The sequence below is a fragment of the Macrobrachium nipponense genome, chromosome 9, assembly GCF_015104395.2.
Source record: "Macrobrachium nipponense isolate FS-2020 chromosome 9, ASM1510439v2, whole genome shotgun sequence".
Lineage (NCBI taxonomy): Eukaryota > Metazoa > Arthropoda > Malacostraca > Decapoda > Palaemonidae > Macrobrachium > Macrobrachium nipponense.
The window spans coordinates 53,498,806-53,525,716 of NC_061110.1; the positions used below are offsets into that span (position 1 = coordinate 53,498,806).

Genomic DNA, 26,911 nt, shown 5'->3' on the forward strand with positions numbered 1-26,911 from the left:
ATTGTACATTGACTTTTTACACTGAATTCGTGAATCACATCCCATGAACGCACGCAAAATTACGAACATTTCGAAAATGCATTATATATGCCGTGATATGATAATGCAAATAAATATACTCCTATTTAGTAACTGTTTTCAATAAGCCATTTGTGCTGCACTACATACTCAAGTTCCATGTATTCCTGGACCGTGATGCCAACGACGACATATTGGCAACGTAAGCGTACAAGCGTATGTGTGCGCATTGTATGAGTGGGTAGCGTGGGGCATTGGGTGGCCCCCGGGGAATGAGTCTTCCGCCCACATTTCCAAACAATGGAAAACGTCCTAAAAATTTGTAGTTTTAAGTAGCCCTGCTGTACTATTTCCGTACGCTTTGTCACAAATTATAAAGAAAAAAGACGTATTGAGAAGGAAGAACAATAATGCTTTCCAAGGGGCAGGTTATAGCGTTGAAATTGCTGTGAAGACAGCCATTGCTCTCCTTCCTCCCCCAATCCCCCACCGATCTCCCACTTTGTAGCAAGAGGGGTGAGCCCGGGATGGCAACTGTAACTTCACAAAGGAAGCAGCCAAGAGTTTTGTTCGAGAATACTCCAATACTTATGGAGCTCGATGTGAAACCAACTCATTCAAAAACGGTTGCATGCGGTTGATCTTGTTGAGCAGGTAAATTAGCTCGACTTATTTTAAGAGGAGTAGGTGGGGGTTGGGAGGAGGATGTTGGTGCACAGAGGCGTTTACACTCCATTCTTCCTCTGATGGGCAACACCAGCTCTTGCTATAGAAGCATTTTAAGCTCCACATTAGGACTCTTTGGTTGATGAAAAAGTATTGTTGGCGATGTACTCAGAACCATATTTTGACGAACTGCATTTTGAAGGATAACAATTCAAACCCCCTTGCATGCCTTCGGCCCCCTTACCCCACTCCCCATACGTCCAACCTGCAAGAGTTTCCAACTCGTGATTCTATTTGAATTCTGCGTAGGATATTTTTAATCGTTATAAACACCCTGTTGTTATTATCAAACTGCGAGAATGAAATGCCTTACGGATGCATAAAATGGCATAGAAAAATACAGAATCAATGAAAAATGAGCGTTAAAAGATGGCAGTGGCAATGATGACTGAGGGTCTTCCCCCACCAGACTACAACAGTACACAACTTGGCCTCTCAGTCATTCATTGTGTCTTCCTCTCGAAGTGTCGGAACCCAAGGTGTTTTGGGACCCTTACCCGCTCTTCCTTTTGGTGTCTGTGCATATTCAGTGTCGGGAAAGAATGATTGGAGATCACTCAGCTTGCTGGGAAAGGAAAAGTCAATGAATAGATACAAGTGAAGATGGAAGTGTTGTGTGTACGTGTCGTTTTCGAGCCTCAGTGTAGCTAGTACCTTACTACTACCTAGTATTCATTTTCTCGTGGCTGTGATGAAGTCGCGGTGACTCAGTCAGTGAGTGATTGTTCTTCCCCCGAAGGAAGTGCTTCGGTTGCACATTGCATCATATAGCAGTATCTTATCGTCACTTAGTATACCTATCAGGAAATGCTCGTGTCAGTTTACAGACGTTTCGTTGTGTGAGTACCTACCCCAGTGGAAGTCCGCCATGGATGTAGTAATCTAACTTTGAATAGGCTAGGATACTCGGTAGTAGGAGCCCTCAAATCCTCCTGCCTGCTGCTGCTGCTGCCATTTCTGGACTCAGGACGAATTCTGTTTCACTCCAACGTTGCCCTGCAGCTGCCCTCAGTGGACAGGTGAGTCGACCTTTAAGTTAACTCTAATTCATTGAGGTAGTACCTGCTTAGGTGGGTGGGCAGGAGGGCCTAGAGAGCCCAGGTCTGACTTTGTGTGTTTGGGTTTTTCAATTTTTGGTTTTCTTTGTTGGTGTTGCCTAGGTAGATCTAGGGTACCTAAGGTTAAAAACCGTAGGGTCCAGAGTGGACCATGTACGATCAGCTTGGACAATCCCAAAAAAAGTACATTATAACGCGTCCTGACATTGGAGATGGGCATCAGTTGCGACTTGTTGTTGGTGAGAAACGGAGCTACTGAAGACCTCTACTCTCCTTTCAAAGTAAGTATTTTCTCCAAAGTTAGAAATTAAGGCCAAATTTTAAGAAAAAAAAGATAAAAAAGAAAAAATTTAGGAAAGAAAGAAAAAAAAACAGAAGGGATAACTGAAAACAATGTCAAACATAGTGCAAATCTCACCAAAACCCGTTCAACATTTTTACTCACAACTCGAAGTATTTAGAAGATTGACGCCATCTCGATGTTTACAGAGTCGCTTGTGTCAATAAACTAACCATTTCCTGTGATAAATAATCCCGCGACATCCACTTGTACCCACAGACGCTGGGGCACTTTCATCACAACAATCGGAAAACTTTTCCTCACCGAGTAAACAACTGTTTTGTAGAAGAAGACGATGAAGAGTGCACCTCGATAATTTTTTAATTAAATAGTAAACTTTTAAGTGTATTATGACGTCACGACATCTTGACTTTCGTACCTATTGTAAATAATTGCTTTACTCAACTTTCTTGCAGAACAGTTTACCAGTTATATATTCATGCAGATTATCAGCTTTTCATGTAATTGGTATAATCGTAATGCGCATATATATCTTTATTATTTACTTTTTGGATATATGAAGATGTTTTACTGCCGGATTATCGCCGTAGTGTGACGCAATCGTTTCGGTCCCGGGCCTCTGTTTTGCACCCATAAGAAATTATGGGGCCGAATTTGCAATGACCAGAAAGTCGTTAAAAGATGAAAGTTACCATTGAGGGGCATATGTTTTGATTGAGAAAAATACAAATTTATTCAATAGCTAGATTGGTAAAAAATACTTGATTACAAAAACTTGATTGACAACTAAGCAGCATACCCACTATGGGTTCAGAGACAGTGCAAGCACGTTTTTGGGCAATACCTATTTCTGTAACGAACACTCGTATCAGAACGAGATTTTGCTATAGTGCATTACACCCAGTGCCGTAATTTATAAGGGTATCGTGAATTACTAATCGTAAAGAATAACGACACTTGTCCTTGTACCAAGAGACAAAAACTCCATTATCCAGAAATGGATACGAACATGCGTATAAAGCTCCACCTACCCTCTCCCCCCCCTCCACCACCACCCCTTTCCTTCGTTCCTTCGCCTCTCTCTCTCTCTCTCTCTCCATTCGGTATGTGTTGACCCTCCAAACTGGGTATAAGACTACACACAAAACGTTGAAATTGGTGAAATTAGGCTATGTATTGGAAGTATATATACATAAATATTAAAGCAATTTTATCATTATTGCATTACTATGACAACTAGAATTCATGGAAAAAGTTTATAATAATGAAACGGCGTATGTGTGAAGCCTCCACTAATGTGGCAACGATGATTTTGCCATTCTTAGCATGCAAACATTAAAGCATGCAAGCATTAAAGGTTACATTTATTTCTGGCATACAGTTATTAAAGAAATTCAAAATACTAATATAGACTGAAATCAATGAAGAGTGCTAGCAAAAACAAAAAAGCAAAAAAAAGAATTGTATATAATTCACTTATCCGTAGTCGTTCCTCTATGGTTTTCGGCAGCCAGATGTACGAAAACATTAGAAACATTTGATTGTATCTACTTTAGAAATATCTGTAATTTTTCAGGGTAATTTGGTTGCAAAAAAGGGATAATATACATGGATTAAATTAAAATTTTTAAGTAACAAAGTAAATTTGAACTAAATAACGAGTAAAGTAAACAATTTAGGGGATAAAACTTTGCAGTTTCGTCGTCTGCTGTTCGTAACTGTGTTTGTGGCGCGCACTTAGGAACCAGGAACAGTAACTGGTTTAAAGTGCAATGTGGAGTGAACTGAGACCAAAATGTGTATAATAACAATCAAATAAGCACTGTGGAGTTTCAGTTGTAATGGCAGTAAGGATAAAAACCACCGATTACTAGGTAAGAATGAATTCAGTTCAAACCATGACCCCGGGAATAAAGTTTCATACTTTCAGTAATATAGGCAACAAAATGTTGTTTTATTGTTCTGATTACAACTGCAATCTTGAGTAAGATCAATAAACATTACATACATACGCTAACATTGTTCAAATAATTGCTGGGAAGGCTGGGAAAGATGATTTTCGTCACTAATCAAAACCTGTACATCCCACGGTAGCCGCCATATTGGATTTCAAAACTGCCTTGAAAACATATTTTACGTAGAGCGTCACATGCTTATTTTAGTTTGTATGGGGCTTTCATATATCACATTATGTTGACGAAACTTCAATCTTTTGAATGGTATGCTTAGAGTTGTAATTGTATTTTTGTTTCACCATTTAAATATCGAGTGAATAAGACCTGAAAACCGTGATAAGGGTTGGTAGTTGCTGGTTTTTCCTCCTACTTATCCGCGGCAGTCTAGACTGACAGTCGTGGTTTTTCTGTGCAGTTTTACCTACTGAACAAGAATTGTAAGTAATATTTATTCGGACGACTGTAGGGTAAACAACCGCATGGCCTGGCTCAAGTCACCAACGATCACAGCATGCCACCCTCCGTAAAAGTACTTATAATGCGTCCTGACACCGGGGATGGGCATCAGTTGTGACTTCTTGTTGGTGAGAGACGGAGCTAAAGACCTCTACTCTCCTTTTGAAGTAAGTATTGGTAGATCGAGGGTACCTATCCGCGGCGGCCCAGACTATGGCAGTTGAGGTTTTTCTTTGGAGTTTTACCTACTGAACAAGAATGTTTAATAATATTTATTCAGACGACTGTAATTAACCCCCAGGGGCCAGTACTAAACACGGCGAAATACATTGGACGCCCCAATCCCTAGTGGATGTCATATCCGCGGTTACGTTTCTTGCAGGGTAATTCTAAAGAATAGTTCCCTATGAACTGCTAGGAACATAACTGCGGATATGACATCCACTAGGGATTGGACGCCAATGTATTTCTTTGTGTTTAGTACTGGCCCCTGGGGGTTAATTACAGTCGTCCGAATAAATATTACTTTAAATTCTTGTTCAGTAAGTAAAATAACATAGGAAAACGTCAATTGCCATAGTCTAGGCCACCGCAGATTGCTTCTGTAGAAATACCTAAGTATTTTCTCCAAAGTTAGAAATTAAGGCCAAATTTAAAGCATTAAACAGAGGGTAGTGAAAATGGTGTCCAACGCAGTGCAAATCTCCCCAAAACTCTTTCAAAATTTTTACTTAGGCTACGCATAAATATCTTAGAAGATTGACGCCATCTAGATGTTTGTGGAGTCGCTTGTGTCAACAAACTTCCCATTTCCTGTGATAAATCCGCACACCACCTGTACCCATAGATGCTGGGGCACTTTCATCACAACAATCGGAACATGGTCCCTAACCACGACGTTTTTAAGGAAACTACTGTTTTAGTAGAAGACGACGATGAAGCGTGCACTAGATAATTATTTAAATAAATAGTAAAGCATCAATATTTTACATATTTATGATGATTAATTTGAAAATATTCGTTATTGAAAAAGTAACTCGATCCTGACTCAAATTTAAGTAATTATTTTTAGGAATTAGAACGTTCTTTTAAGTCCTGTATTATGCCGTCACGACATCTTGACTTTCGTACCTATTGTAGATGAATTTCTATACTCAACTTTTTTGCAGAACAGTTTATCAGTTATTCATGCAGATTGCTATCAGCTATTCATGTACGTATATAATTGTCATAATCGTAATGCGCATGTATACCTATCTTTATTATTTATTTTTTGGATATATGAAGATGTTTTACTGCCGGATTACCGCCGTAGTGTGACGCAATCGCTTTCAGTCCCTGGGCCTCTGTCTGTTTTTGCACCATAAGAAATTAATGGGGCCGACTTTGTAATGACCAGAAAGTCGTTAAAAGAGGAGTTAGCATTGAGGGCCATATGTTTTGATTGAGAAAAATACAAATTTATACAATAGCTAGCTTGTAAAAAATACCTGATTACAAAAAACTTGATTGACAACTAAGCAGCATACCTACTATGGGTTTCAGAGACAGTGCAAGCACGTTTTTTGGCAATATTTCTGTAACAGACACTCGTATTAGAACGAGATTTTGCTATAGTGCATTACACCCAGTGCCGTAATTTATAAGGGTATCGTGAATCTCTAATCGTAAAGAATAACGACACTTGTCCTTGTACCAAGAGACAAAAACTCCATTATCCAGAAATGGATACGAACATGCGTATAAAGCTCCACCTACCCTCCCCCCCCCCCCCCCTCCCCCCCCCCCCCCCCCCCCCCCCCCCCCCCCCCCCCCCCTCCACTGCCACCCCTTTCCTTCGTTCCTTCGCCTTCCTCTCTCTCTCTCTCTCTCTCTCTCTCTCTCTCTCTCTCTCTCTCTCTCTCTCTCTCGGTTGCCAATTGGTATGTGTTCACCCTCCAAACTGGGTATAAGACTTACACAGAGCTTGGAAATTGGTGAAATTATCCTATGTATTGAAAGTATATATACGTACATAAATATTAAAGCAATTTTATCATTATTGCATTACTATGACAACTAGAATTCATGGAAACAGTTTATAATAATGCATCAACGTATGTGTGAAGCTCCACTAATGTGGCAATGATGATTTTGCCATTCTTAGCATGCAAACATTAAAGGTTACATTTATTTCTGGCATACAGTTATTTAAAAAAAATCAAAATACTAATATAGACTTAGATCAATGAAAAGTGCTAGCAAAATAAAAAACAAAAACAAAAAACATTATAATCCACTTATCCGTAGTCTGCTCCGCTATGGTTTTTGGCAGCCAGCTGTACGACAAGGTTATAAACTGGATTGTATCTACTTTAGAAATATCTGTAATTTTTTGGGGTAATTTGGTTGCATAAAAGGGGTAATAGACATTAATTGAATAAGCATTTTGAAATAACAAAGTAAAGTTGAACTAAATAATGAGTAAAGTAAACAATTAAGGGAATAAAACTTTGCAGTGTCATCCTCTGCTGCTCGTAACTGTGTTTGTGGAGTGCATGCTTTGGAACCAGGAACAGCAACGTGGTTCAAGTGCAATGTGGAATGTGTATAATAACAATCAAGTAAGCACTGTGGAGTTTCAGTTGTGATGGCAGTAAGGATAAAACCACCGATTACAAGGTAAAAATAAATTCAGTTCAAACCATGACCCCGGGAATAACAAGTTTCCTACTTTCACTGATATAGGCAACAAAATGTTGTTTTATTGTGCTGATTACAACTGCAATCTTGAGTTAGATCAATAAACGTTACATATATACGCTAACATTGTTCAAATGAGTGCTGGGAAAGATGGTGTCCATCCTTGACCAGACCCGTCCAGCCACACAATAGCCACCATATTGGATTTCAAAACTGAATTGAAAAAATATTTTACGAAGAGCGTCACATGCTTATTTGAGTTCGTATTGGGCTTTCATATATCACATTATGTTGACGAAACTTCAATCTTTTGAATGGTATGCTTAGAGTTGTAATTGTATTCTTGTTTCACCGATTAAATATCGAGTGAATATGACCCGTCCAGTGTGATGGTGGTGGATCGTCCATGATTGTTTACCCTAATTAACCCCCAGGGTCCAGTACTAAACACAGCGAAATACACTGGACGCCCCAATCCCTAGTGGATGTCATATCCTCGGTTACGTTCCTTGCCATCCGTGCGGACAGCTTCTGTAGAAATACCATTGCTTTTTCTAGAGTAGCTAACCTACCTATACCTAGACTAATAGGTACCTACTGAGGCTAGTAGGTAGGTACTAAGATTCAGTTTTGTGCTTTGCGAGGAAAGTTGTGTATACTAGGCTACGTAGGTAAGGTTTTTGGTAGATCTAGGGTACTTATCCGCGGCGGCCTAGACTGTGGCGGTTGCGGTTTTTCTATGCAGTTTTACCTCCTGAACAAGAATTTTAAGTAATATTTATTCGGATGACTGTAATTAACCCCCAGGGTCCAATACTAAACACGGCGAAATACATTGGACGCCCCAATCCCTAGTGGATGTCGCATCCGCGGTTATGTTCCTTGCAGTCCGTGCGGACTGCTTCTGTAGAAATACCAGGTTTTCATATCCTACTATTTAGTTGCATTTAAAATTTTACTTGCATAAAATAAAATGCTGAAAATAGCAATAGGCTAACATGGTTTGGTTTCAAGTGTTCTAGATTAGATTGTTATTTGGCTAATTCTAAAGATTAGGTAGGTATGGCCTACCAGTACTGATAGGCTACCTAGTACCTAGATGTGTGTTTTTATGTACCTTTGTTGGACCTCGGCTATTCAAGAGCTTGTATTTTAATAACTAGCTAGTACTGTGCGTTTCAGGGCCATGTCTACCAAATTCATTTTTGTCAATAAAATCTAACCAAAGCATCAGATATATACGTAGTAGTTACCTTACAGATCATATTTTGGAACTAGGCTAGCTATTTGAAGCCACAGTCTGATTGGCACAAATATGCCGTAGCCTAATGTCTAATGTTGATAATTTAGGCACTTAATTATCAGAGTAAATCAAAGAAATTTGGGTAGTTTACAGATCCACGGACAGATCCTACACTTCCAAAACCATTACCCCAAATAACAAAATGCATAGAATAAAAGTTGTCCAGAATTCCAAAATATACCCGAAAAGTCACTTATCCGACCAATTTACACCAAAATACCATCCGCCAATATTTCCTGTGAAACTTAAATTTTTCTAAGTACCCACTTGATGTGAAGGCTGACACGGCAGTTGAAGCTCCCTTAGTTCGTGAGTTGGCTGCGGACAGGAGCTGTACGTCGGCCCGCCCCCAGTGAGGGAATTTTAAATCAAACCAATCCTCTATCAGGTTGACCCAGGTCATCCCCAAGGGACATGGATTAACTTCCTTCCAACCAATATAGAAGTGTCCCATGAATATGAATCAGACAATTCATACCTGCACTCACAGAATTCGCCCTTTCCGTTCTCCACCACTGACATGGATAGAACACATGCAGTAATGTTTCTTAAAAGTGTAACAGACGAGTTCGATAACTAAACGCATTTGTATATTATAGTATTCTGATCGAGTTCATACGCAACACCGAAGAATTTATGAAGTGGTTGTGTAGAGAAGGTTTACTTGGGGACTATTCGGGGTTATGTACAACGTGCAACTTAAAGAACAGACGGTTCATGGTCGTCGGACAACATCGACTTTGAAATATGAATAAGGCAAGTTGTATATTAATTTTTACTAGCCTAAACTAGTGTTTCGGTTAGTTCGATGCCAGTACCGAAGCACGTGTTCATACAGATCTATTGGCCCGACGGTGGGCACATAGGAACATGCATGATGCCGCAATTTGTATGTAAACTAGTGTTTCGGTTAGTTCGAAGCCAGTACTGAAGCACGTGTTCAAACTGATCTATCGGCCCGATGGTGGGCACATAGGAACATGCATGATGCCTCAATTTTTATGTAAACTAGTGTTTTGGTTAGTTCAAAGGCAATACCAAAGCATGTGTTCGAACAGTAAGGTCATGGCGAACGAGGAAGGTGTTTAATGTTACAGTTATGGGGGGATTTATAGCCTAGGCTAGTAGTTTTTTTTCTTATGTACTGTGGCTAAATCTCTGTAACCCCTGTGGCTAGCGCATGCAGCGCAACATTACCTCTTGCCAGAACATGTGCTTGCCAAGAATCTTTAAATATGTGAAGTGCCGTTTCGCCACGGCCTTACTGTAACCCTTGTGGCTAGCGCACGCAGCGCAACTTTACCTCTTGCCAAAACATGCCGTGCTTGGTAAGATTCTGTAAATATGCGGATAAGGCGCGAAGCGCCGTTCCGCTATGGCCTTACTGACAGGACACATAAACATATTCACCGTTAACAACTAATTTATCAGTAATTCTGGTTAGTGGTAGCTTAGGCTAGTCTGTCGTTTACATGTAAAGTAGTGGTTCATAGTTATGAATGCAAAGTATGGGGTCCTAGCAACTAATTTAATGTCGGTTAGTAGTAGCCTAGGCTAGACGTTTTACATGTAGGCTAGTGGTTCAAAAGTTCTGCAAAGTAAGGGGTCCTAGGCTTAGGCTAGCAGAGCCTATGTCAACCTTGAATGCAGAGCAAGGGGTCAAATTTTTATATTCAGGGTAAAGGGTCTGGGTCTCAAAACCGGGAATTGAGAGTTTCGGGCGCCATGAAAGTCCGAGACCGCTTCCCTCCACCCAAAAACCCCGGTTTCCCACTGGGTCCACCTTTACCGTTTGATGTTTTTTAGGCTTTATTTTCACTGGGTCAACTACAAAAACGTTATTAGCAATTGTACTGTTCCCCTTCTCATTTCCAAATATGCATTTTACATGTGGTTACTTGATTTGAGATTTTTCCCCACGAAAATCGATCATCCGCGGATATGTAGTCGCTCCAGAAATTTAAAGGGAGTCTTAGGTAGATAAATCTAGCAGGCTCATAGATAGAGGCTAGTAAAGCATCATTACTGAAAGCCCTCCCACTCATTGATACTGTAGGTAGTACAACGCACTTTACTAAGACATCCTGCCCATAGATTTTATGAATGAAGACTCAGATGTTGGTAGTATTAGCAGTGACAGTAATATATGGAATTCTTACGATATATATGGTTTCACACACTCCAACTCCTAACTAGAGTACAGTTAGGAAATGGGCATTAAATGAGAATATTATTTGTGTAATACAGTTGTATGGCACAATTCACGTTTCTTTCAACTTGGAATATGCACCAAGCCTTACACACTGTGAAAACCTTTGTTACCCTGGAGTTTCAAGGATATGTAAAGTATCGTTCAGATACTCGCAAAATTTGCCACAGGGTTGTAGGGCCTTTGTGGATAAAGACCAGTATTTAGCCAATACATTTACGGTATTGATATTATTAATCATAATGATAATCACAATAATATTCATTACAGTTATGAACATTATTCATGTTATTAATAATGTAATCATCTTTATTGCTATTAGTTATACTTTTGACTTCAGGGAAGAGATGATAGAATATGCCTTAACCCCTTCAAAGACTTATTTTTTCAACATAATGTTTCAAAAAGAATCTAATTGTTTTATTGAATTAAATTAAAATATAACTTGTTTATAGACTCTATTCTAATTTGATTTCAACAGAAAATGGTGATTATTTTATGTAAAATTGTTAATTTTAAACTCCACTTGAGACCTTTTTATGGCCAATAACGAGTTATCTCGTATAAATTATAATCATTTTATTCTATCACGAGATATCTCGTATGCTTCGTTTTAGTAATTTTGATAATAGGAATTGAATAAAATCATATTGATGCTTGATAACTTTTTATTTTTCCACTTCATTCATTTTGTATATTTTTTTCACATTTCATTTGAATAAAAAAAAAAAATTCACCATTAGAATAAACAAAATCATATATTTCTCTTCATTTGGGTAAAAAAAAAAAATTCACTTCACATAAACCAGTGTATTTTCCCAATCATTTTGTATGGTATGTGATTTGAAGCAGGGGGTTATACACAGACTAACTTCACATATCTCACATATAGCGAGACTCTCGTCTGATCGGTTTTCCATTATTATCCCTTTTCTTAGAGCAAACAACACATTGCCTTGTAGGAAATTTCTTTTTGGGTGTAGGAGGAATGTCAATTGGAAAATGCCTTCCTGAATAGCGGGTAGGATTCGCTGAAATAGATGGTCTACCTGGTCTTGTTTGAGGGATTTCAGCATGATACTTCTTCAGAGTTGAATCATTACTATTTTCCAACCTGAATTTGAGAGATGAACAGCAATTTTCATTACTCATCTTGAAACACTGATATGCATTCCAAAGGGCTAGATCTAGATGATGGAAGAAAACTTTTTTGTAATATTTTTTTGTTCTTTTCCTGGGAACAGGATAATTTGCCAAGTTTTGATCCAACTTATCCACACACCCATTGTGTGGTTTAGTAGTTTCTACTACAACTTTGGGCTTCTTTTTCGTACCTCTCCTACTCGCAATTTCAACTTCATCACTATTGTGAACTGTGGAGAGTAGAACAACATCTTTTTTATCCTCCCATCTCATGGCCATAACTTTACCTCTACGATAAGCAGACATTTCCCCCTTCTTCAACTTTTCAGTTTTCAATGAAACTGGCAGGTCTTTTCGATTTATTCTAACAGTGCCATAGCAATCTGTTCTACATTTTACTAGAATATCCACTAACTCAGGACTGGTGTAATAATTGTCTATTGTAAGGCAATAGCCTTTATTCAAAAGAGGTTTCAGTAAAGTCATTACAACCTGTGAGGATTTAGGCAATTCATTGAAATCCTGGTCGAATTGTGTTCCTTTACCTACATAAATCAAAAAACTCCACACATATCCTGTATCTCGCTTCACATAACATAAAGAACTTTATGCCGAATCTTGATCTCTTCAATGGGATATATTGTACCCATCCCAATCTTCCTTTATATAGCAAGAGACTCTCATCAATTGAAATATCTCTTTGTGGGGTGTAGACAGTTCTAAATTTATTTTCTAAGTGCACATAATAGGATATATATCTTATTCAGTTTTGGATTAGGATGCGAATTTGCATCGTATGCTTCATTATCAGAAAATGCAGGTACTGCCCTGATTTTCTTGTAATCTTTTGACGAGGAAGGTCATAGTTTCTAGCAAAAATTGGGTTTCTAAGAAGTGGCAATTTTTGTTTTTAGACCAATACAAGGATTCTTCTGGCTTCTTCACAATTCCTTTCAAAGTATTTAGTGCTAAGAAAACTCTGAGTTCAGGTGGAGTTACAGGATGCCACGTATTTGGGTCTGCATTGCATTGCTCAGCAAATCTATTGGTTTCAGTGCAAATAAGTTCAATCAGTTCATCATCAAAAAATACATGGAAAAAATCTAAAGGCGACATACTTTCAATATTCCCTGGGATATTGAGACCTGTTGTTCCTGTGAATGAAAATCGAGGGGTGGAGGGGCAGTAGAATCTGCGATTCTCCTCCATTGTGTTTCATCCATTACTGTATCTGTATCTGTATTGGTATCGCTGTCATCGTCACTGGAATCATCCAAGCTTGAATCGTCGCCTTCTGAGCCAGAACTTTCAAGCTCTGTAAATGATTCCTCAGTATCACTGTTGTCATGGTAATTGCCATAACTGGGCTAAAATAAAAAATAATTAAAAAGAAAACTAGAATAATAATAAATAGTCAAGATACTAACAAATTACTCGACCAATATATCATATAAACAGTCTAAAATAAAAAAAAAAGAACAATGAAACTTACCTAAAACGTGAAAATGAAGAAATACAGAAGATTCTAAAGTCACCACTGGAGAGCTAGTAAAATAGTGCATACTCATCGTAAAAAAAGGAAAAAAAAAATCCTTGGAAAAATTATACTTAGACGTATCACAAAATGGTCAAGAGACAAACAAACGACACGAAATCATCATAATAAGTCAATAATATAACATATAAACAGTCTTAGATGACAAATAACAACCAAATTTACTTAGAACTGGCGAAAATACGATAGAAATAAAAAGTGTCACAAACCGAACGAAGAACCTCTCAAGATCACCGGTTACTCTATATACCACAAAATACTCATGGGGGTTAGCTAACAAGACACAACAGCAACACGATGAAATCAATAATATAACATATAATCAGTCTATGATGACAAATAATGCAACCAAACTTACCTAATTAGGCAAAAATATGCAAAAAACAAAAAAAACAAAGGTCAAAGATGGCAGCTGAAGTGCTACTAATGACGCGTCGTCTGCGCAAAAAAATACAGAAAATTATCGTTGGTAACTCACGACTTTCCAGCAGCAAATACCACTGCCAAACGTATGATATAGGACGAGATATCTCGGAGAAGCCTGCTGTAACAATACTGAGCCACGAGAAATCTCGTATTAGCCTCCCAAGTATTCACGTTTAAACTTTTCAAAACGAGATATCTCGTGGTATTAAGTCCAGAATTTTTAGCACACTGATAACGATATATCTCGGGTTAATCTTGTAAGGGTTAATACATATATGTTTGTGTGTGTGTGTGCCCAAGGAGGTTAGTAGAATAGGTAAGTTGTTAAAAATGGCCATTGCAGCTAGTCAGTGAGATAGTTTATCAGTCAAGAAAATTCAACTTCTGTTTATTCTTGGTCTGAGAAGTTAGAAGGGCCTTGATATAAACGAAATATTTTCTTTGTTGCATATATAATACTGCAAAAAACATGCAACACCAAAATAGTCTTGCTGCCACAAGGATAATTTGCTATGCTTGCAATAGGTGAAGCAGTCTTCGTGTAAACTCGTCTTAACCTGTCATCGACGGTGTTTACTATTATGCAAGGTGTACCAGTTATATCGGACTAATATATCATACCAAATACCTCTAAATGATCATATTTGCATTTAAATTTCATTGTATTTTGTCAGTTCCAAAGGTTTTGTATAATTGATAGTCAATTATAACAGATATTTATAAGTGCTAAGTATTCCTATAGGTAATGTGAAATTGTACAATGAAAATAGTAATATTGCCATATGTATATTTACAAAATTCCTTTGCCCTAATATATATTTTCATACAATGAACTTACCTGTCAGATATATACATAGCTAAGACTCCGTCGTCCCCGACAGAAATTCAAATTTCGCGCCACTCGCTACAGGTAGGTCAGGTGATCTACCGGCCTGCCCTGGGTGGCAGGACTAGGAACCATCCCCGTTTTCTATCATATTTTCTCTGTCGCCGGTGGTATCAACATTGTTGTTATTACCTCCTGACTTGGATTCTTTTTTCAACATTTGATCAACGTTTTTCGGCTTTTTGGTGACGTATTTGGATCGTGTTTTGGCATCGCTACTGTGGACTGTTTTTGGAATAACTCTTTTGGATTTTTCTCAGTATGTCTGATTCTAATGTGAGTGTGAGAATGTGTGTGAATGTAGGCTGCAGGGTGAGGATACCGAAAGCTTCGGTTGATCCTCACACTGTATGCCGTAAATGTAGGGGGGTTCAGTGTTCTGCTATTAACACTTGTAAGGAATGCGAGGGTGTTTGAATGCAGAAGAATGGAACAGACTTTGACTTCTTATTTGAAGAAGTTAGAGAGGATAGAGTTAGACGACTGAAAGGTGTGAATTCAAGGCCTATTGAGCCTTTCACTGATAATTCTAATCCCTACTACTGTAGATTCTCCTATAAATCTCATTCTCAGAGTGTCTTTTCGGATTCGGCATCGGAAATCGCCAATCTGAAAGCGACTATTCGAGACATGAAGTCCAAGATGGCGGACATCGGCAAAGTTAAGGCTAGTGATAGTGAACATTTTAGTGAAGTGAGTCCTATCAGTGTTGTGGAGGGGGCGTTTGATCGTCCCTGCGGCGCTCCCCAGGCCTAGACCTCTTCCAGCTCACATGCCCAGAGGAGAAGAAAGTCGAAAGCCTTAAGGAGGTCGTGGGGAATCCCCAACGTCAGACGTCCCTTCAGCTAGCTCATGCTTCATGGCAGCCAGCTCAAGGGCGCTATAGAAAAAGCGTCCTTCGCGAGTCGTTTCTCGTCCTCCCCACCCTCTCCCCTCTCCCCACCTAAACGAGGGTGGAAGGAGTCGAACTTATCGAGACCGCTGAAGCGTCATATGAAGCAAGACATTGATTCAAGCCCGGAGCGCTTCTCGGATGACGCCCCGTCTGCTATTAAGAAGGCGAAGGTGGCGTCAACGTCATCTGACGCTTATGAGTGGAAGTACCCCATCATGCTTCTTCCCCGAGTGATGACGAGGAGCGTCATGCACTAGATGTAGGAGAAGCGTCAAGAAAGATTATTATGGCGGTTCAGGAACAACTGTCATCTCTTGTGGGAGTTTTAGCGCCCCGTCGGAAGGACGTGACGCTTCCAATTAAGAAGTCTCGTCCTCTCGCACCTGCTCGAAGACGTCTTTTAGAAGCGAAGCGTCAATTCAAGCGGATCTTAGACGTGACGCTCCGTCCAAGATTGTGACGCCGAGTAGGAAGCCCTTAGAGAGCGAAGCGTCATCAAGACGTCAACAAGAGACGTCATACATGACGCTCGGAGAGCGGGAAGCGTCATACAAGACGTCTTCTAAAGCGCAAGAGAAGCCGCAGGTTGTGACGCCTTCCAAGTCGATCAAAACGGGAAAAAGGAAAGACTTTCATTCCCTTAGCCCCTCTCCGATCAGGAGTTTGTCTCCTCCAGAAGAGGAAAGTTCTGAAAGGAGAACAGAAACTCAGGATTATCACGAGTTGGAGCAAAACTCGGATGATGACGATCATGGAAGAGAGGGCTTGTCCAACTATAAGGTGTTGACTACCCTGCTTCTGGAGGAATACGGAGACGAGTTGACTCCGGCTGCTCCTCCTTCTCCGCGCTCGCTCTTTTCGAGTGCGAAGGCGAAGAAGCCTTCGTCTTTTCTGAAGATGAAGCCCACCATCTCGATGAAGCGGGCTTTACACGCCTTAGACTCCTGGATGAAGTCGAAGAAAGACTTAGCCAGGACAGTATTTTGCATGCCTCCAGCAAGATTAGCTGGGAAAAGAGGACATATGGTAACAAGACGGGGGAGGATGATTGGGTATCGTCTTCCTCCCTTCTACTACAGAGGCAGACTTTTCGATGTAGTTGACGCTTCAAGGCGTCCAAGTCTTAATTCTGCTCGCATTACATGGAGTATTTCAGACTGGATCATCTCCTCAAGGGACTTTTCCATGTATTGGAAGTCTTCAACTTCTTAGATTGGTCCCTTGGGGGGGTGATGTCCAAGAAAGCTCACGATTCGCAGGGAATCGAACCTGAAGCCCTGTTATGCATTTTGTCTTGCATCGACAAAGCAGTACAGGATGGATCTTTGGAAGTCTCTTCATTATTTGGAGCAGGTCTTTTGAAGAAAAGGACAGTGTTATGGCGCCTTCTTAACAAGGCAGTCTCGCATGCTCAGAGGGCAGCTCTACTATATGCACCTCTGTCGGACTATTTGTTCCCTTCTAAGTTAGTGAAGGACGTAGCTCACTCTTTAACTGAGAAGGCGACACAGGATCTTCTGACGCAGTCAGCTAGAAGAAGAAACCTGCTTTAGTTTCGGATAATAAAGCACCTAGCACTTCTTTTGCAGCCCTTTCGAGGTGGTCCGATCTCCAGACCTCCCGCAAGAAGGAAGGCTCCAGAGAGAAGAGGTAGGTCCGCCTTTCGTCCCTTTAAAAAGGGAAAATGAAACATTTCTCCTCCAAACACCAGTAGGTGCCAGGCTCCTGGAATTCGTGGAGGCCTGGACACTGATAGACGCAGACGCGTCTTCACTAAATATCATAAGGAAGGGATATCGTATCCCTTTCCTGAATACTCCGCCCCTAACGTCAATACCAAGGGAACTATCAGCCAAGTACAAGGATCCTGTGCTGAGGGATACTCTTCGATCGATGGTGGAAAAACAAATGTGGGACAAGAGTGCAGTGGAACTAGTACTGGATCAAAACTCCCCGGGGTTTTACAATCGCCTTTTTTCTAGTGGCGAAAGCCTCGGGAGGCTGGGAAGACCAGTACTAGACGTCAGCGCATCTGAAACAATTTGTTCAGAAGGAGAAGTTCTCCCATGGAGACTTCTGCTTCAGTCCTAGCGTCATTACGACAAGGAGATTGGATGGTGTCTCTAGATCTCCAAGACGCCTACTTTCACGTCCGATCCACCCTTCATCGAAGAAGTACCTCCGTTTCATGACGGGGGGAAGGATCTTTCAGTTCAGAGCCTTGTGTTTCGGCCTGTCCACAGCTCCTCAGGTCTTCACAAGCCTGATGAGGAATGTGGCGAGATTTCTTCATCTCAAAGGAGTGAATGTCTCGATGTACCTAGACGACTGGCTCATCAGGGCCAGATCGGAGAGACAGTGTTTGGAGGACCTAAAGTTAACTCTGGATTTGACCAAGGCGTTGGGATTGCTTGTGAACCTCGAGAAGTCTCAGCTGACCCCCAGACAAGACCTAGTCTATCTGGGGGGGGTATTCGGCATGGATTCTCGGGGTTTTCAAGTTTTTCCTTCGCAAGAGAGAACCGCAAAAGGTTTGAGGATAATCTCTCTCTTCTTAGAGAAGCAGCAAACGTCAGCGAGGGAATGGTTGAGCCTTCTGGGGACGCTTTCCTCGCTGGAACAATTCTTCCTCTCGGAAGACTTCATATCCGTCCACTTCAATTCTTCCTCAAGAAGTCTTGGAGCTGGAAAAACGGACAACTGTCGGATTTTTTTCGTCCCCATTCCAGTGGAGGTAAACGGCACACCTACAGTGGTGGTTGCTACCTCTGGAAGAGAACAAAGGGATCTCTCTAAGATCACAGAACCCAGACCTAGTGTTGTTCTCCGACGCGTCGGAGACGGGGTTGGGGAGCGACTTAGGCTCGGAGGAAGTGTCAGGCACCTGGGAACCAGCACAGGTGTCCTGGCACATAAATTGCAAAGAGCTCTTCGCCGTACACCTGGCTTTGAAGAGCCTAGAACCTCTGGTGAGAGACAAGATAGTGCAAGTAAACGTGGACAACACCACCGCACTTGCCTACATTCGGAAACAGGGAGGACACACTCCTCGTTCCTTTACGAACTCACGAGGGAGCTATTACTTTGGACGTCTCACAGGAACATCTCCCTGCTGACAAAAAGGTTTGTACAGGTAGTAAGGAATGTGAGGGCGGACAGGCTCAGCAGGAGGAACCAGGTCCTTCATACAGAATGGACTCTGCACGAGGAAGTGTGTCTCGATCTCTGGTCTCTGTGGGGAACTCCTCATGTGGATCTCTTCGCAACATACATTTCAAAAAGGCTCCCAGTGTTTTGCTCGGTCGTGGAAGACCCAAGAGCAATTATGGTAGACGCCTTCCTGCTTAAACTGGTCTCGAGTGGACGTTACGCTTTTCCCCCCATTCAAAATCCTGGGGTTAGTATTGAAAAAGTTTGTGGCGTCAAAACAGACGAGGATGACTTTAATAGCCCCCTTTTGGCCGGCCCAGAATGGTTCACGGAGGTGGTAGAGTGGATCGTAGACTTTCCAAGATCCCTACCAGAAAGGACGGATCTTCTCAAACAACCACACTTCAGAGGTACCATCAAAACCTCCCCGCTCTCGCTCTGACTGCCTTTCGACTATCGAAAGACTTGTCAGAGCGAGAGGCTTTTCTCGCGAAGTGGCAAGCGCGATCGCGAGAGCTCGAAGAACCTCCACTACGAAAGTATACCAGTCGAGTGGGAGGTCTTTAGAAGGTGGTGTAGAGCCAAGAAGTTGTCCTCCTCCTCTACCTCTATAGCGGAAATTGCTGATTTCTTGCTATTCCTGAGAGTAACAATCTCATCTAGCCGTATCCACAATAAAGGGATACAAGGAGTATGCTCTCGGCTGTATTCAGGAACAGAGGTTTAGATCTGGCAAATAACAAAGATCTCCACGATCTCATAAGATCTTTTGAGACTTCAAAGTCTAAGGAACCAGTACCTCCGAACTGGAACTTGGACGTAGTCCTCAAATATCTGTCTTCGGATAGATTCGAGCCTCCGCATCGAGCATCATTTAGAGACATAACTAGAAAATGCCTATTTCTTTTATCGTTAGCGACGGCAAAAGAATTAGTGAGTTACAAGCTCTGCAGGATAAAGTAGGATTCAAGGAGACTCGGCGATTTGCTCGTTTAAGACTATGTTTTTTAGCGAAAAACGAGAATCCCACGAATCCCTGGCCTAGGTCATTCGAAGTCAAAAGGAATGTCTAGTCTCGTAGGCAGAGAAGCAGAGAGGTCTCTATGCCCGGTTAGAGCTCTGAAGTTCTATCTCCAGAGGAAGCGTCAGTTGGGAGGCTCTAGACAAGGTCTTTGGTGCGCGGTAAAGACCCCACAAGACTGATGTCAAAGAATGCTCTAGCGTTCTTTGTAAGAAACGTCATTACGGACGCTCATAAAGGTCTGTCCTGACGAACAATTACAACTACTGAGGGTAAAAGCTCATGAAGTAAGAGCTGGTTGCGACGTCTCTCTCGTTTTATAAGAATATGTCGCTTAAAAACATTATAGATACGACATATTGGAGATGCAACTCAGTATTTGCATCTCATTACTTGAAAGACGTGCGTGTGACGTATGAGAAGTGCTTTTCTCTAGGTCCTATCGTATCGGCAGATACGATTCTGGGTACGGGAGCCGACACCAATCCTTAAAATGTATATACTGTTCTTCTGTTTGGATATGGTCGAGAATCTCTTCGAACAATGGAGGATTCAGGCTCGCATGGGCGGCCGTCTATGTTGTTCATAAGAGAATTCTCGTCATATCCAATTAGTTGAGTATAATTTTTTTTTTGAAAAATTATGTATGTGTGCGTAGTGGTTTTTGAGTTACGGTTGTTGTGACGAGTTCGGGGATAACTCGTAACAATCCTTAGTTCTAACACATGGTTAGGATCAGGTGGTCGGATTGGTTTGTGTGCTCCTTCATAAGGTGTATTGTCATATAAGTGGATCCGCAGCACCCATTGACAAAGTCCTTTTAGGCTCTGCTGAGTAAGTGGGTAAGACCCCATCGGCAGACCCACAAGAACTCTTGGCCATAGATCACATATCTCGCTAAAGTTTCTTGAGGTGATGCAGACTACTGGGCAAACACCCACCAAGTTCTACCACCTATCAGGTAGGAAACCAAGGTTTTATTTATACCTACAACATATGTTGTTTACCTGTCTTATTTCCCATTAGTAGCTGTCTCTTACCCTCCCACCGAAGGGTGCCAATCAGCTATGTATATATCTGACAGGTAAGTTGATTGTATGAAAATGATATTGTTATGTTACAATAAATGTTTCATACATACTTACCTGGCAGATATATACAATTAAAGGCCCACCCAGCCTCCCCGCAGGAGACAGGTGGAAGAGAGAAAATATGATAGAAAACGGGGATGGTTCCTAGTCCTGCCACCCAGGGCAGGCCGGTAGATCACCTGACCTACCTGTAGCGAGTGGCGCGAAATTTGAATTTCTGTCGGGGACGACGGAGTCTTAGCTATGTATATATCTGCCAGGTAAGTATGTATGAAACTTTATTGTAACATAACAATATCATTGTTATATGTATATATCTATACCAAATTCTTATTCATTGCCTGTGGTATTATCAATGGATAACATATTATTGTCATTCTTAGCAATGATTTGCCCAGCTTTTCCTTTAATACTTATTGTACAAGAGGTTCAAATACTATTTGTGTTTCTACAATCATCATCATACCACTGGGAACCCTGCTGTTACGACTGATGTCGTAGTTTACATCACAACTACCCTCTCTGGGTGCCTACTATATTTAGCTTAAATTTCCCTTTAAATTTCTTTCATTAACCCTCTTACGCCGAAAAGGCATAATAAAAATCGTCTCCCTTATGCCGAGGCGGTCTCGGAGTGAGTGCCGAAGCGGAAAAAATATTTTTTTCAAAAAATCACAGCGCGCTTAGTTTTCAAGATTAAGAATTCATTTTTGGCTCCTTTTTTTGTCATTGCCTGAAGTTTAGTATGCAACCATCAGAAATGAAAAAAAATATCTAACATATATAAAAATATTGCGATATATGATAGCGCGAAAACAAAATTTCATATATAATTGTACTCAAATTGGGCTGTGAACAAAACGGTTAAAGCTAACGAGTTAATTTTTTTTTTTTCGTTGTATTGTACACTAATTGCAATCATTTTGGTATATAACACATTCTAAAACGATCAAAGCAACACAGAGAAAATATTATCACAAAATGATGCATGAATTCGTAACGCTTGGACGTAAAAAATATTTTTTTCAAAAATTCACCATAAATCGAAATATTGTTCTAGAGATTTCCAACTTGTTTCAAAATGAAGATAAATGATTGAATATTACTATACTGTAAGAATTTTAGCTTACAATTGCAGTTTTCAACCATTTCAGGCGAGTTAAATTTGTCCGAATGTTGAATTTTTTTATGTATATTTTTTTTTTATATGCAAATATTTCGAAAATGAGAAAAGCTACAACCTTCAATTAGTTTTTGTTGTATTCTACATAAAATTGCACACATTTTCATATATAAAACTCTATGAACGCCTAATATGAAACGGAGCAAATATAACGATAATGCGACGTACGCATTTCAGAGATTTGCGGCGGAGAATCCGTGCGCAGAGGGAAGGAAAGTTTTTTTGTTTTAAATTCACCATAAATCTAAATATTGTGCTAGAGACTTCGAATTTGTTTCAAAATGAAGATAAATGACTGAATATTACTAGACTGTAAGAGGTTTAGCTTACAATTGCTTTTTTCGACTATTTCGGTAGAGTCAAAGTTGACCGAACGTGGTTTTTTTTTTATACCGTGATTTATATGCAAATATTTCGCCAATGAGAAAAGCTACAACCTTCAATCACTTTCTGTTGTATTCTACATGATATTGCGCACATTTTCATATATAAAACTTTATGTAACGGCGAATTTATTCAAGACATTGCGACACAAAAATTCCTCCTATAACGAAAAATGACCTTGTCTCATATAAGTAAAGTATATAGATATTCGTTTATGCTAACTAGAAGCAAGAAAATTTGCACATAGAGTTAAATATGGCAAAATAAACTCTTATTCACCCAATGAAGAATTGGTGTAGTTTCTTAATTCATTGTTCGTTATGGAAATATTGCCATATGCAGGAGCCGGATTGTTTACTTAACAATAAATAACATTTCCTTTCTAAGGTGCTATACTTTAAATAAATTACATTAGAATTGAGTAGACTTATTCAACGTATTAAAGATAATTATTTTGCAAAGTAAGGAAAATATATACCGATGGGTCCGTGAATTTTAATTTTATTCTCAATTCTAGCTTCGTGTCAGCATAAGCCTTTTGAAGTTGGCTTTGCTGCTGCTCGAGTCTTGACCCAACGTATCATACTGCACTGGGGTGTTGTCATTTCGTCTCCTACAACCGATAAATAGTACATTAAGGCATTGACAATCTTTAATAATGATGTTTAATTAAACTAATTTTGTCCTTTGATCATTAAAATAATTTGCATGACACATTTAGTGGGCCTTAATTGGACTTCTGATTTTCACACATGATTAACCTAGGTCTATTTTCAGCAGTATACTTTCTCGGATACGTATTGCAAATGAATATTTAAAACGACAATATATAGTATATATCAATCTGCTTTGTTTTATTATTCCCATTAGTATTCTTGTTTCATTGGCCATGTTCTCCTTTTTTCTTATCCCTTTCATAATTGCTTAACATGATTTACTCAGACCTAGCTATTCAAAGTCTAAAAGCAATCATAAAAAAATCAAACTAACATAATTCAGTCTTTTATTTTTTATTGAATTCCTTGCATATCATCGTGTTTCATCTGGACACGTTGGAAAGCTGTGGGAGTCAAAACACCATAACGTGACTGGAATATCTGAAGTAATAATAGTATAATAGTCCACACATTTTTACATAAGTGTGGACTATTATTACTTCAGATATATATATATATATATATATATATATATATATATATATATATATATATATTATATATATATATATATATATATATATATATATATATCTATATGTATATGTAGTATATATATATATATATATATATATATATGATATATATGTATATAATAATATATATGTATATATATATAGTATATATATATATATGATATATAGATGTGATATATTTGTTTATATTATGTTCTATAGGTATATATTGTATATAGTAGTATATATTGTCTATATTTTATAATATATACTAATATATATATTTATAGATAATGATATATAACTTATATATATATATTTATATAATTATAACCTTATAGATATATATTATATCAATACGTACATACATAACATTACATATATAATATCGTATATCATATGTCATATATATAGATATTATTTATTATATTAATATTATATATTATCATTATATATATAATTAATAAATATATTATCTATAATATATATAATATAAGCGAATTACCACAGGAATATGACAGTCAGAAATCCAAGCGCTTTCGTCTTTACTAAGACATTGTCAAGGAACGAATGAAATACAATTGGAAAGAAAGGTCTCAGGTACACAACAAGATCAAGAGAGATAATCCAGGATTATCGGATATCACACGGTCACAAACCTAAACAGATTTGACCCTAACCGAAATTACAAAGTATCTTTACAGTCCAAAACATGTAAAAACTGAATATATTAATTTTGTTGCTTATAGTATTTATCTACAACTTTTTCATTATAAAACCATCAAGTTTAAATAAACCAAGACTTAAATTTCCATTATTTGACTTGATGAAACAAGATTCAATGATATTCCTTTTAACTGTGTCATTACATGGGATTAAGGCTCTTGCTTGACTCCAGTTAATAGTATGATCTAAATCTCTCATATGTACGAATAATGCATTCGATACTGATACTTATACGAAACTGAGGTCTGATCCTACACAGACAGTGAACACCCATTTTAATAAACAAATTAAATCCATTTTGAAGGGCTTGGACTATTTAATTAAACCGTTTACACCGCAATGCGCCTCCCTACCTTACATGTATGGTTTAGTCAAGACTCATAAAATCAGTAACTCTATCAGACCAATCATTAGTTCAGTGGGCTCAGTTACGTATAATTTATCTAAATGGCTTGTAAAAATTCTTACTCCTTTGGTAGGAAACATTTCTAACACGAATGTTAAAAATAATGTTTATTTTATAAACAAATTGAATAGTTTAAATTTGAATTTTTATTTTAATATGTTTAGTTTTGATTTTGTGTCTTTATTTACAAAAGTGCCTGTAGATGACTTACTTGAATATTTGGAGGAGGAATTAGAATGTCATGACATTCCCTTAAGTGTGGCAAACCTCATTAGTCTCATAAGGTTATGTATCAAAGATAGTAAATTTGATTTTAATGGGGGAATTTTTTGTACAAAAGTTTGGCATGGCTATGGATAATCCCTTATCTCCTGTCCTTAGCAATGTTTACGTGGAATTTTTTGAGACAAAACTCTTACCAAGAATTTTGCCCCCAAAACTTATGTAGTTTAGGTATGTGGATGGTATTTTCTGTACTATTTGGCCAGTTCACAAAAATCTTCTGGAATTCCTTAATAATCTCAATAATTTAGTCCCTTCTATAAAATTTACTGTAGAGGAAGAAAGAAATTGTAATTTGAATTTTCTTGATGTAACTGTCCATAGAAATGATAGAAATTTCACCTTTTCAGTCTTTCGGAAATCAACTAACATTGCCTCTTTTGTTCATTACTACTCCAATCACCATCAAAATGTTAAATTATCTGTTTTTTCTGGGATGTTCCTAAGTGCTTTACGTGTCTGTAGCCCGCAGTTTATTGACGCTGAGATTAAAACTATTTATGATATTGCATTGAAACTTAAACACCCAAGGACTCTTGTAGATGTGGCATGGAAAAGAGCTAGAAAAACATTTTATTCAACTAATGACAAACTTGAATTTAGTAAGCATTAACATTCTAAAATTACCTTATGATGAAAGGTTTTTAGATATTCTTAGAATTTTAAAGCTTTTTAACATAAATGTTTTTTTTCAGTAATATTAATGTCAAGAGTTTAGTACAGTGGTCCCCCCGTATTCGCGGGGAATGCGTACCAGACCCCCCCGTGAATAGTTAAAACCCGCGAATGTTTGGAACCCCTATAAAAATGCTAAAAACAGCCTATTTTGTTAGTTAAAACTCAAGAAAAACCCACTCAAAATTTTCATACATGGTTTTTTTAATAGTTTTATCACAAAAATGGATTTTAATAATAAATTCCATAAAAAAAAAACCAGGAATTTGTGGATATTTACCATAGAAAAATACCGCGAATGCGCGAATTTTCCGCGAATAATGCAGGGAAATGTTCCCGAGAGAAATCCGCGAATGTGTGAGTCCGCGAATCTGGAGAACGCGAATACGGGGGTCCACTGTAATAAAAAATCCTCCTAAAGATCTTCTAGGCTGCATATATGAAATTCCTTGCAAAAAGTGTGCTAAAGTCTATCACAGACAGACTGGTAAAACCTCTTTCACAGTGTCTCAAACAGCACCAATATTGTGTGAGAACTGGGCAAATATTGAATGCAATATTCGTACATATGAGAGATTTAGATCATCCTATGAACTGGAGTCAAGCAAGAGCCTTAATCTCATGTAATGACACAGTTAAAAGGAATATCATTGAATCTAGTTTCATCAAGTCAAATAATGGAAATGTTTTAAATTTAAGTCTTGGTTTATTTAAACTTGTTTTCATAATGAAAAAAGTTCTAGATAAATATAAGCAACAAAATTAATATATTCAGTTTTTACATGTTTTGAACTGTAAAGATACTTTGTAATTTTGGTTAGGGTCAAATCTTTTTAGGTTTGTGACTGTGTGATATCTGATAATCCTGGATTATCTCTTTTAATTTTTACCCTTTTGACAGTTAACCATCTGGTATTCTTGACAATGTCTTAGTAAAGACAAAAGCGCTTGGATTTCTGACTACCATTTTCCTGTGGTATTCGCTTATTCAATGAAGTCATGTGCATCTACTGTGATTTTTTAAGCAATATATATATATATATTATATATATATATATATATATATATATATTATATATATATATATATATATTATATATAATATATATATATATATATATATATATATATATATATATATATATATATATATATATATATATATATATATATATTTATATTTTATATATATACACACACACACACACA

The 26,911-nt window shown here is 38.5% G+C and overlaps 1 protein-coding gene across 4 annotated transcripts in view; it reads left to right on the plus strand.

Moving 5' to 3' along the window:
- The first annotated feature begins 1,110 nt into the window (after positions 1–1,110).
- The window catches only part of LOC135217977 (signal-induced proliferation-associated 1-like protein 2), a 273,679-nt gene continuing 247,878 nt past the window's right edge, over positions 1,111–26,911 (plus strand). Inside the window, exon 1 of one of the 4 annotated variants that reach the window (XM_064254103.1) lies at positions 1,111–1,763. The gene's annotated coding sequence lies outside the window, so the exon portion shown is untranslated. The remainder of the gene's footprint in view (positions 1,764–26,911) is intronic. The other 3 variants (XM_064254100.1, XM_064254101.1, XM_064254102.1) reach the window with 3 other exon arrangements.